This window comes from Mastomys coucha, unplaced genomic scaffold (assembly GCF_008632895.1).
Source record: "Mastomys coucha isolate ucsf_1 unplaced genomic scaffold, UCSF_Mcou_1 pScaffold14, whole genome shotgun sequence".
Lineage (NCBI taxonomy): Eukaryota > Metazoa > Chordata > Mammalia > Rodentia > Muridae > Mastomys > Mastomys coucha.
In genome coordinates, this window is record NW_022196896.1 from 111352445 (window position 1) to 111365761 (window position 13317).

The 13317-nt window shown below is 45.9% G+C and overlaps 1 long non-coding RNA gene across 1 annotated transcript in view; it reads right to left on the reverse strand.

The window, feature by feature from the left end:
• Positions 1-2533: 2533 nt before the first annotated feature.
• The window catches only part of LOC116088680, a 19035-nt gene continuing 8251 nt past the window's right edge, over positions 2534-13317 (reverse strand). The window contains exon 2 of the long non-coding RNA XR_004117973.1: positions 2534-2848. This is a non-coding gene — a long non-coding RNA (uncharacterized LOC116088680). The remainder of the gene's footprint in view (positions 2849-13317) is intronic.

Consider the following 13317-nt stretch of genomic DNA (forward strand, 5'->3'; position numbering starts at 1 on the left):
CGTGAAACTGAATAATTAAAACTTTGGCTTCTCTTAGGGAAAGAAGAGCCCTGGTCCTGATGTCCTCCAGGAGATGGATGGGTTAAATGTCCTTTTCCTTAATGCTGCAAATTATCAGTATTTATAAAGTAACTGATTTTGCACCACTTTTTGTGACTGTGACCACAGCAGAACAATGTCTCCTAGACTGTATCTTCATAAAGTTACTAGAATGGTGTCTGTCTGTCTTAGTGACACTCGGATCACAACTAACAACTTACAATCAGAGTTTGCCCGATCCAATTCAGCATGGCTGTAGCTGACTAAAAAAAAAAAAAAAAAAAAAAAAAAAAATTACATAATTATTCTTTGCTAGCCTCTCTTACTAACTGAATTATTCATTGGCCAGTAAAAGGAGCTTCCTAGCTGATGTTTAGTGAGTTTTAAGGTTTCCTTCAAGGAATACAAGTCTGAAAAACCACTCCAGAAAATACAGGTCTGTTCTATTTCATCTAAATGGCAGTCTACAATATAGGGTTTCCAAGGCTCTCTTTACGTGCGTGCGTGCGTGCGTGCGTGCGTGCGTGGTAATTCACGTTCTCTTGTAGAGATAGAGAAAGCACCTTCTGGACAAGGAAGTCCTCAGCAGTGTAGGAGGCAGACTCAGCCGAGCTAAGTGATCCAGTCCTTGCCACCCTGTGCTGGGAGTCAGGATTCGGTGAGACAGCAGCCATTACACCAAGTGGAAGGAGTGTCTCTTTGCCAAGCTAGCTCTTAGAACTTGAGACGACAGAACAGCTTCCACTTGGGCAAACACAGAGTAGTGCTAGAGTCTTGCTGTGGAAGATGGGTGCAGGTGTCAGAGAACTGTTTTGTCACTCATGCATTGGAAGCTGAAGGCTGACAAGGCTTTCTGGATTGTTTTTAAACAACAATGTGAAAACATTCAAGATTGAAAAGTTGCATTTAAAGTGTGATCATTTCCTAGGTTCCTGTTACCAGAACTACTATCCTGGGTGTGGGCTTCTTTGGTGTTTTAAAGGGTTAATTTTACTTAAGGCAGTTACTTAATGTGATTTTTTTTTTTAACCCTTAAAAAAAAGTGGGAGATGTATACAATTGTTAATGACATGGAAGTGTTTCCTTTCTCCTGAGGAAAAGTGAATTTCTTATCAGACTATCTGGCTGGCCCTGTAATTTAAATTAAAATAAAATTTTGGAGAAACTGTCTTGTGATGTCCTTTAGACAGTCACATGTCACTGTGGAGAGTTCCATCAAGAGACAAACACAGTAACTCAACACTTTTTTACCTTACTCAAGATTTAGTGCACTGTGGTTTCCGTTTATCTTGCCCTGTGTGATTTCAGGGTGATGATTGTGTCTCATAGCCCTCCCTTGTCTACAAGTTCATTACCATTTGTTAGCATTTTATGGTAAATCCCTCCCACCCCCAACCTTTGGAGTGTAGATCTATCCTTTGTTCCTTTATCAACAGTGGAGACTGCTTGACAAGAGATTCTCAGGTCACTGGAGCATGTCCATGGTGAAGGTGAGACTCATGAAGCCTAGCTCTGGCACCAAGCAAGGCCCACGTGGCCCCTCTTCTGTCTCCAGAGTTGGCTCCTTGCCTGTGTGCAAACCCTGCCAACACGTAACCCTGTCAGTCAATACGCTCTCCATTTCCAGCAGCAGGGCAGAGGGCCTGCCCTTGCCAGAGATACCTCAGGAGAGGAACATCAGCATCTTACTGTTCATCTGCCAGGCCAGAGTTACCTATCCTGCAGCTCAGTTTCCACTTCCCTACCCCCATGGTCTCCATGGAATCCTTGCAGTCTTCCAGCTGCATGCTGACCAAGCATCCTGGACTACTCACCTCCATCCTAACCCGCAAGGACCAGATGGCCTCATGATGGTGGAATCCCCAAGGGCTGCAATTTTCCACAGTTACCCCAGGTCATAAGGGATCCCATAAGAGTGCCAGTGAGGTCCTTTAGAGAAGAGGACCCTGATGAGCTACCCGTGCATCACTTTGGCTCACAGGCTCTCTGTTCACCCCTGCCAACCATCTCTCAGCTGCTCCCAGAGTCTCCCCTGAGGCATTTGTTCCTAAAGCTGAGTGAGCTGCTTCTTCAGAATTCAACCCCTAGACCTCAGCAGTGGTCTGAACATTTCCTACCATGTGTGATCATCAGTTTTCTCCTGCTGAGGTTTACTTCTAGTTACCCCATGTACCTCCCTCCCCGAAGCACTGTCTTGCTAAGGCCTGGAAGCTCCAGCCCTCCAGGGATCTGCCTCCCCGAGTTCCCACTACCCAGAGGGGGCTGGTGACTGCACAAAGATGGAGCTGTTGTGGCACCATCCCCTACATTGACCTCAGAACCCTACATGTCTGATTCCCTGTATTCTGTCCCTGGAGAGGACACAGACACACACACACTCCCACCCACCCCAGGTTCCTGGACAAGAGATTACATCCTCTGCAGTTAACTTTTCCTGCAACTCAAGTACCCTCTTGTAGGTGTCTATGGACATAACGTGCTTCCACATTTCCACACAGGGGACAGGTTTTGTAATTTTAGCTGATCAAAATTAAAACTTGCCAGGCAAGAACTTGTTAACCACCAGCATCTCAGTGGTCCCTGGAGTTTATCTTAGTGACACACTCCATGGGGTGGAAATAGGAATGGATCTGTTTTACAGTAGGTGCGGTTTCCTTTCCACTGAGATGCAAAGGTGAACAGTGGCCCCGGTGACTAGCAGGCCATTGGAAACTCCCAGGTGCCATCGCCCAGCAGTTCCTTTGCTTGGTCCGGCCTATGGTCCTGGTCATCTTGTAATTTCCACCGGTGGATAGAGCTGGATGCCAACCTGTAGGATACACAACCATCAGTACCATGTACATTGCCTGTATATGATGGCCACGGGGCCCTTCTCTGGACCCAGCATTCATTCTGATGATGAATGACAACTGGCTGGTGGGAAAATAAAAGCAGTGCCTCTTAACCTGTCTGAAGTGTTCATCTGCCTTCTGGGCTCTGAAGCAGGTCTGAGCCCCAGCATACACCGTGATACCCAGCTTTGATCCTCACTGACCCAAGCGTTTCTCAAGACCTGGTCCCAAATAGATGATAGTGCCTCATTGGAAGCTTTGTCCCAAGGCTGGCCCAAACAGCCTGGCTAGCACCCCATCCCTACCATCCCTGTAGCAACCCAGTCTCTAGGTGGCTGCGCTGAGCTGCTTTTATGCTTTAAGCCCACTGGAGGGCAGTGTAGTTCCTTGGTTTAGTGCTGCAGATGTATTTGGGCATTGAAAAGACCCAGGAGTCCTGGGGGGCGGGAACGGGTGGGAACGCTGGGCAGCCTGGAGATTCCTGGAGGGACATCACTTTCAAACAAGCCGGAGAAGTTAGGTAGGTATAGAAACAGATGTGGGGTGCAGAGGAAGCCCCGGGTGAATGGATGATGTTGACATAGCATGCCAGTGGTGTTTCTGCCTCCTGCACCAAGCAGGCAGACGTTGTTCTTTGTGGTTGAGTGGCAAGCTCTGAAAGTCCCCCTTCATTCTCCAAGCATTGGCCTGTTGGAAGTAGTGCAAATGGGACCAACATCTAATATTCCTTGTGGGCTACAGAACCTGTGAATGTGCTCGACATTTTGCCGTCAAGTTCACGTGGAAGCAAACGTGAAGAGCCATGACAGAGCAGGTTTTTCCTGTCCTCCCCAGTATGCCTTGCTTTATTTCTGCTCTCCCTGCTGGCCTTGCTGCATGCATCTCTGCTCAAGATGGGGAGAAGAATAAAAGGTGGCGCACGCCTTTAATCCCAGCACTTGGGAGGCAGGGACAGGCAGATTTATGAGTTCGAGGCCAGCCTGGTCTACAGAGTGAGTTCCATCCAGGACAGCCAGGGCTATACAGAGAAACCCTGTCTCGAAAAACCAAAAAAAAAAAAAAAAAAAAAAAAAAAAAAAAAAAAGCCAATTGTATTGGCTGGTTTTGTGTGTCAACTTGACACAGGCTGGAGTTATTACAGAGAAGGTAGTTTCAGTTGGGGAAGTGTCTCCATGAGATCCAGCTGTGGGGCGTTTTCTCAATTGCCCCTTGTGGGTGATACCATCCCTGGGCTGGAGGTCTTGGGCTCTATAAGAGAGCAGGCTGAGCAAAGCAGTAAAGAACATCCCTCCATGGCCTCTGCATCAGCTCCTGCTTCCTGACCTGCTTGAGTTCCAGTCCTGACTTCCTTGGTGATAAACAGCAATATGGAAGTAAGCCAAATAAACCCTTTCCTCCCCAACTTGCTTCTTGGTCATGATGTTTGTGCAGGAATAGAAACCCTGACTAAGACACCAACTCTTGGGCTTTCTAGGGGAGCTGAGGAAAGTGCCCAGCACACAGTAGGTCAGCAATACCTGATGGCTTGGGAAGCCCAGTGGGAGGGGGTCCTATGTTTAGAATACTCCCCAACTCTGATTCATCCTCTGGTTTTGTTTTGTTTTTTTAAGATTTATTTTATGTGTATGAGTACACTGTAGCTGTATAGATAGATGGTCATGAGCCATCCTGTGTGTGGCTGCTGGGAATTGAACTCCCGCCCCGCTCGCTCTGGCATAATTCACTGTAGCTGTCTTCAGATGAACCAGAGGAGGGCATCAGATCTCATTACGGGTGGTTGTGAGCTACCATGTGGTTGCTGGGATCTGAACTCAGGACCTTCGGAAGGGCAGTCAGTGCTCTTACCCGCTGAGCCATCTTGCCCTTCATCCTCTGGTTTCAGAGATTAAAAACAATATCCTTGCTGGGTCTGGTGATGTCAGCCTTTAATCCCAGCACTGTGGAGGCAGAAGCAGGTGGATCTCTGAGAATTCAAGGCCAGCCTGATCTAAATAGTGAGTTCCCGGAAAACCAGGCAACATCATAAGACCCTGTCCCAAACAACAACATGAAAAGCAAATCCCTTACTGGTTTGGGTGATGTTAGAATGACCCAGGTGCTTTGTCATCACCATGACATGTACTGTTTTGAACACTTGCCACTCACAGCATCAATGCCCCAAGACAGAGTGCACGTTGGCTTGGCAGTCAGATGGGCAGGCAGGTGAGTGGGGACAGCACCGTGCCAGAATGATGGGACCTGAGAAATTCTGGCTTCAGCCTCTTTCAAGCACAGTTTGGAAGGTTTAAGTCTGGTCTTGTGCCAATGAGAAGAATACAAGCAACATATGCCTGTTTGCTCCATGAAAGTGGAGGCAAAGGGAGCCCAATGAATCCCCAAGATGATAGAGGCTTTCACCTGAATGCCTCACCTGGGAAGGGAATGCTTCCTGTGAGCATTGAGAGGTTGAGGAAGATGAGGGATAATCAGCTCTGGGGAGCAGGGTGGGTTTGTACGGCAGATTAGAGCAGTTGCTTCTCAACCTGTGCGTCTTGACCCCATGGGGTCACATATCAGATATCCCACACATCTGATATTTACATTGTGAATCATAACTGTAGCAAAATAACTGTACAATTATAAAGTAGCAATAAAAATTATTTTATGGTTGGGGGGTCACTACAACATGAGTAACTATTTAAAGGGTGGCAATATTAGGAAGGTGGGTGAAAAGCATTGAGTTAGAGCCCAGAAGATCCCTGAATAGAAAAAGCGGTCACTTGGCCCAGAAACAGCTTCCTCCACGTTTTACCAAGAAAGCAGTGGTTGGGCAGTAGAAGGAACTACAGATCCTGACCACTCTTGCCTGTTTTGTTTTTGTTTATATAGGGTCTTGCTATGTCATCATCCTGGCTGGCCTCAAATTTACTAATCCTCTCTGGCCTCCATCTCCCAAGTGCTGGGATTACAAGCGTGGTACTCTAGAATATTCTTGAGGTGAGTAGATCCAAAGGTGAACCAAGGAGAGGGAAAATAGGAAGCGGGCAGCTCCAGAGTCTAATTCAAGGCTGGGGATTCTGCAGACTGTATGGCCCAGGGCATGGCCAAGTTACAGCTGCACCCCAAACCTCGGTCAAGATCACCTAATTCTAACCTGAAGGTCAGTTTACAGTCACCCAACACCTCTGTCCATCGCATCCAAGACACTCGATGAACTCCCAAATGAGATCAGTGCAGAGGTCCCCAGAAGAGGACTGTACTGTGACAAAGTTACAAAGAGAAGAGCTTTAAAACAAGAGCTGCTCACCTAGCCAGCGCAGTGATGCCTGCCTTTGGTTTCAACACTCAGGAGGCTGAGGCAGGAAGATGGGGATGTCCAGTAGACTGCCTACTAGACTAAATAGTGAAACATTGTCTCAAAACAAAACAAACAAACAAAACAAAACCAGAAACAAGCAGCAAGGACAAAACCTTTCAGGGCAACAATGATACAATTGTTTCTCTCCTCTGGAGGGATAGGAACCAAAGAAGGGTAAAAAAATAAATAGTCTAGAGTGCTGAAGAGAAAGGGGAAAAAAATCAACGGGGAATTCTGTATCTAGGAAATGCTAGGTGATGTGGCTTAGCCAGTAATGTCACTCAATGCCCTCAGTTTGATCCCTGGCACCCACATGGTGGAAGAACGACCGATGGCACAAGTGCATATGGAAGTGAGTGAACACAACTGAAAAAGATGTAAGAGTAATATCTAGTAAAGCTGACCTTCAAAAGTGAAGGTGAAATGAAGGCATCTCCAAATACACACAAACTGGGAGACTTATTGCTCACTGACCTGTCGCAGAAGAAGTAAATACTAGAGAAAAGTCTATAGGGCTGAAGAAAGGGGAGCGGATTCTAATTAAATCTACTGCAAGAAGAGTTCCAGATAAGGTAAATTTGTAGGTTTTTGAAACAGATAAATATGCTTTTCCTCTGACTTCCAAAAGACAAGTTTATATAAGACAAGTGCAGTACTGTAGTGTTTTGCTAGTTCTGTAAGTAGGTTTGCAATCTATGATGTAATGACACACAGAAAAGAGGGGCAGAGCTGGCTTATGGTGGAGCAAAGGTTCATATTTTACCCCAGTGGAGTTAGCATCAAGCGCAGAAAAGTGTGGTAAAGTGCATACTGATACCTAGAGCAGCCAATTTTGTTTTGTTTTTTGTTTTGTTTGTTTGTTTGTTTTTTGTTTTTTGTTTTTTTGTTTTTTGTTTTTTTCGAGACAAGGTTTCTCTGTATAGCCCTGGCTGTCCTGGAACTCACTCTGTAGACCAGGCTGGCCTCGAACTCAGAAATCCACCTGGCTCTGCCACCCAAGTGCTGGGATTAAAGGCGTGTGCCACCACCACCCAGCCATGAGCATAAAAGGCCATTTTAAAAAATCAACAAGAGTTAAAATGATACTAAAAAACATTTCTTGAGGACAATAGTCAGACACTTCGGATGAGAAGGGGGTTGGGGGAGAGACACAGCTGCACAGGCCCTGAACGGCAAATGTTGGTGACGACATTAAAGTCTACCCCAGTCAAAAGGCATCTCCAATCTGACCAGAAAAAAGAAAAAAGAAAAAGAAGCCAGACCTGGCGATGACATTCTATCTACGAGAGTCATTCCTCAGATTCAAAGACGTAAATAAAGCCAAGCATGATGAAAGAGGTTGGGGCCAGCCTGGGCTACATAATCAGTTTCAGACCAGCCTGGCCTAATAGAGTAGGACATTATCTCAAACAAATATGTAATAAAATAAATCCTGACTAACACGCCTGGGAAGAGGGGCTCTCAGCTGAGGAACTGCCTCCATGGGATTGGCCTGTGGCTATTGGGGGGGGCATTTTCTTAATCGCTGATCAATATAGGAGAGCCAGATTCCAAGGAATCCCCCCAAGAAAATGAAAGCATGGATCTAAGAGTGTCACGCGCCAAGTGTCTGCAGCAGCGAACTTTAGAACCAGAGCCTTGCAGTAATCCAAGCGTCCGACAGCTCTGGGGCATATGACCTAAGTGTGCCCGGTGCCTACAGGGAACACTGAGTGACTGGTGCCTCGTGGAAGGGCCAAAAGAACACTGTGCTAAGGAGGAGTCCGGGCGCTGGAAACTGTATCTCAGCCGCCTGTTTAGGGGACATAGGCCTGTGTTTGGTGCAAAGTAGATCAGCAATGATTTCATCCCAAGGACCAGACCAGGAGTGAGCTGCAAAGAGTGACAAGAGACATTTTAAAGCAAGTAAGATGTTCTGACACTGAATTTTTAAAATAGTTTCTCAGTTCTACAAATTTACTAAAAAGCATCAAGTTTAAACTTTTTTTTTTCTTTTTTAAAGAATCATTTGTGTCTATCCATCTGTCAGTTTGGTCACACTTTGGCATCAAAAGGAAGTTTGTGCTTTTTTTCTGCTGGCTAAATATAATCCATTAAGAAACTAACACTGATAATGTATTTCCTCAGCACAATGTTGGTAGCTTATCACTGAGACCGAAATAAGCATACTGAGGCTAGGAGAACTCAGTGGGTAAAGTGCTTGCCTTATAAGCATGAGGACCCGAGTTCAGTCCCCAGGACCGACACAATAAAGCTGGGCATGGTGGCACATGCTTGGGATCGTCGGTGCTGGGGAGACAAGCAGGCAGATGCCTGGAGGAATTCACCATCAGCCAGCCTAGCTTACTAGGGGAGTTTCATTCCAGTGAGAGATTGTCTCAAGAAAAGATGGAATGGAGGAAGAGGGGCTGAGAAGATTGCTCAGCAGTGAAGTGCCTGCTGCTCTCCCATAGGACCTGGGTTCGGTTCTCTGCACCACACCATATGACCCACATCACCTGTAATTCCAACTCTGAGAATCCCAATGGTATTCTGTCCGTAAGAGTCATCCTTCAGATGCAAAGACAAATAGAGTCAAGCATGGGGAAGGAGTTGGAGGCCAGTCTGGCCTCCATAGTCAGTTTCAGACCAGCCTGGCTTATAGAATGAGACTAGCCTCTGTGGGTAACCGCCCACACACACACCCCCACACACATATATGTACGTGCACACACACAAGGCCCAAAGTTATCCTTTGACCTCCACATGCATATATATACACATGTGCCCACCCACACTCATACCAATGAATGTATACCCTCACAAGCATGTATATAAAATAGTATTAATAATTGTAATCATATAATAATATAGTTATATAATAATTAATATTATATTTTATATAATATTAATAATAATGTACTTCTCTCTGTCATACTGGATTTTTTTTTTTTTTAAGTTTTTCGAGATAGGGTTTCTCTGTGTAGCCCTGGCTGTCCTGGAACTCACTCTGTAGACCAGGCTGGCATCGAACTCAGAAATCTGCCTGCCTCTGCCTCCCAAGTGCTGGGATTAAAGGCGTGCGCCACCACCACCTGGTGTCATACTGGATTTTTAAGTGATGACAACATAAAGACATTTCTGAATAATCCTCAGCTGAGTGTATTGATAGCCTGGAGTTAGCTTGCTGCAACTGCAACAGAGCGCTCAGGACCCAGAGAGGATCCAGATGGAAACAGGAAGGAATGAAAAGAAAGCAAATGGATGGTAAATATCAAAGGCAATTTCATCTTTCCTTAATTCCCTAGAAGACAATTCATGGTTCAGAGCAATAATAATAATTATTAATAATAATATATTGTGAGAATCATAACATTTAAGGAAGCACTTTTATAACAGATAAGAAAAGGGGTAGTTGTGTTTTCAGAAGGTACTTAACTTCATTGAATCCCTGAATCAGTCATTCCCCTCCTCCACAAAAGGCAAAGATGTATATAGAAAATATAAAAATCAAAGACCACAATATACCTCATTAAAAAGAAAAAGAGACGAGCCAGGGTGGAAGAAAATGGAGACATAAATCAGCCAGCAAGAGAATGGCCATATACTCCACCACAGCTGGACTTCTGCAAGTGAAAGTCAATTAAGACTCCAGATCAAGGGCAGCAAAGCAGGGCACGGCTCTATTCTCTGTACGAGAGTTGCTCTTTAAATAATCGAGATCCAGTCAAAGGTGGAGATGGAGATGGCTCAGCAGTTAAGAACATCGATTGCTCCTGAGGAGGACCCTGGTCCAGTTCTCAGCATCCACAACAGGCAGCTGTAACTGTCATTCCAAAGGGTCTAAGCTCTCCTTTGGCACATGTGCACATACGTGCATGCAGATACTCACATATACACATAAAAGAAGTATCTATATTGATGGATAGATAAATAGATACATACATATATACATACATAGAGATAGATATATATAGATAGAGATACATATGTGTATGAGTTAAAACAAAGGCTTAAATAAAACCATACAAACACTAATTACATCTGACCTGCCCAGAAGAACACCAATAAAGCAGATTTAGAACAAGAACTCTTGTCACCAGAGTTGAATCCAGAACCTTCGTTTCTTCCTGGCTCATTATTGAAAGAGAATAACAAAACCACTTCACTTACTTCTTCCTTGGTGTTTAGTGAGAAATTAGTCACGTGAGACAAGACTCAGTACAAGGCCCCACACAGCTCCTCCTGCATTCAAGACTCTGTTGCTCCCAGGCCAGGGGTGCAACATGATCTATCCGCAGTGGGCAAGATGAGGCTTCCTGAGGATGAGCGTCAAAGATTTCCTCCTGGGGAAGACAGGGCCCCAGTCACATCCATTCAGCGTATCCCTTGCCTGGCTCCTCCTTCGGAATCAGCCACCGTCACAAGGACTGGTGTGGCCCAGATGGAGTGCTCCTTGCACTTCAGTGTACCGTGACCTATGGGTCCTGCCCACCTAAGGCCACAGAGTTTCTTCAAATGGAACTATGAAATTATGGAATAATGCTCTGGGTCACACTAATCTTAAAGGCATGGTCCCATACTCTGCCTGCAGCCATAAAGGGACCTTGGATTAGGCTCTGTTTCTCTGGGACCTTTCGGCATGCATGGTGAAGATGCTGGGATGGGGGTCCTAGTGTTTCACTGAGACCACTTTATGCAGGTAGAGACAGATTGGCCACTGGACTTTCTGCCTACCTAGGAGAAAGGCATAGAGGTTTTGGAAAATGAGCTTTGTGGACAATGGCTAAGGAGCCCTTGATTCAACATTAATGGGTAAGGATGTGGCTCAGTGGGTGGGGCGTTTGCCTAATATTTGTAGAATTAAAACTGGCTGTGGTGATACATGCCTATAATCTCAGCACTTTAGATGGAGGAAGCGGGAGGATCAAAAGTTCAAGGGCATCCTCAGCTACATAGTGACTGACCTACCTTGGCTTTTGTTGTATGATAAAACACTGACCAAAAACAACTTGAAGAGGAAATTACTTCCTTACAGTCCATCAATCATGGAAAGCCAGAGCAGGGGCTTACCGTAGGAATCTTGAGCACACACGGAACTAGCAGGAACTGAGCTCTCCTGGAGGAATCCTGCTTACTGGCTGGCTTCCCCCGGCTTGTTCAGCCACCTTTCTTAAATAGCCCAGACCCAAGTGTCCAATGAGGACACTCACTGTGGGCTAGGCCTTCCTGGAGAGATGGCTCAGTGGTTAAGAGCACTGACTGTTCTTCCAGAGGTCCTGAGTTCAATTCCCAGCAACTGCATAGTGGCTCACTATCATCTATAAAGGGGATCTGATGCCCTCTTCTGGCCTGCAGATCAGAGCACTCATACATTAAATAAATAAAAATTTAAGAAAAGAAAATGTCCTACAGACATGCTCAAGGCCAATCTGATGGGGACAATTTCTTAATTGAGATCCCCCTCCCCCATGCAGAGTAGTCACTTTTCTATTGCTGTGATAAAACACCATGACCAAGGCAACTTATAGAAGAAAGCGTTTATTTTACAATTCCAGGGAGATGTGAGTCCATCCCCGTCACAGCAGGGAGGCATGTCAGCTGATAGGCATGGCAGCTGGACCAGCAGCCGCCTGGCTCACACCTTAAACCACAGATGTGAGCCAGAGAGCAAGAACTAGAAAGGATACAAGGTTTCTGAAACCTCAAAGCCTGCCCCCAGACATGAACTTCCTCCAGGAAGGCCACATTTCCTAAACCTACCACCACCTGGGACCAAATAGCCTAGCATCTGAGCCTATGGGGAACATGATCTGTTAAGCCGCAAGTCCAGGGACCCATCCCTCCACACGTGTCAAGGTGACAAGAACAGCTAACATCCCTGTCTCCGAACAAATAAAAACAACAGCCACACAAACACCTCTAGTGGAAAGCAGATTGGAGTTAAATTATTGGCGTGCTACAGCGGCAGAACACATATCTAGCATGCAAAAAACCTCTTCAAGCCTCGCGCACAATCACTAGAAATAGACTGGAGGCCATTAATACAACACTTGAAATCAATAATTCTTTACTTTGGCTTAAAACAGACATTTTAGAGAAAGTACACAAAGAGAAACCAGAGAGAGGGAAAGAGAGAGAGAGAGAGAGAGAGAGAGAACATAGAAAAAGCAGCCTTTAGAAAATGCAACTGTTAAGAGCCTTAAGGGTGGGAAGAGGGGAGAACCCATAGACAGGATTAGGGGAGGCTTGGTGTGGAAATTGTGACCTCTAGGGATACAACCAAAGCAAGATGAGAAAGGATGGGCAAGGAGAAGAAACAAAGTATTGAGCCTGTGAGAGGCCATGGGGGCGGGGGAGGGGACATTGGAGGCCTTGAGGGGGCAGTGGGGTGGGTGGGGAAAGGCAATATAGCTGGTGGTGGGAGCTTAAAACCAGCTATAATAAGTCTGTTCAAAAATGCATAGCTCCTGGGAGGTATTTGAAGAAACATGCAAGTAAAAGAGATCCTTTAAAACCGTTTAAAAGGCGCCAAATGTACACGAAGTTAGCTGAAATAGCTGATGCTGTTGTCTTACGTAAAGTCTGAAGGAGGCTCTGGTGGGGGTGGGTAACAGCTCTAGCAGGAACGTCAAGTCCTCGCTGGATGCAAGGAAAAGCATTGAATGCTCACCAGACACCCAGTAGGGAGAGAGAGCATTTACCCATTAATGCTGAAGGAAACGGATTCCAAAACAGATGGTAAGATTAACCACCCTGGACACTCAGAGGACACAAGCCAACATTCTGTCAGGAAAACTTAGACGAAGCAAGGGCTGTTACCGAAGCCAGCCTGCTTCCTGTGAGAGAAGAAACTCATGATGATGGACTGAGAAGCCCGTGGGTTGTAAGAAAGCTTGGTCATGTAAGGAAAGTTACCTAGGCTGGCCTCGAACTTGTGATCCTCCTGCCTCTGCCTCCTTCAGCAAATCCTACTGGCGTGCACCACCACAAGCCGGGCAGTGGTGGTGCACTGCCTTTAATCCCAGCACTTGGGAGGCAGAGGTAGGTGGATTTCCTGAGTTCGAGGCCAGTCTGGTCTACAGAGTGAGTTCCAGGACAACCAAGGCTACACAGAGAAACTCTGTCTCA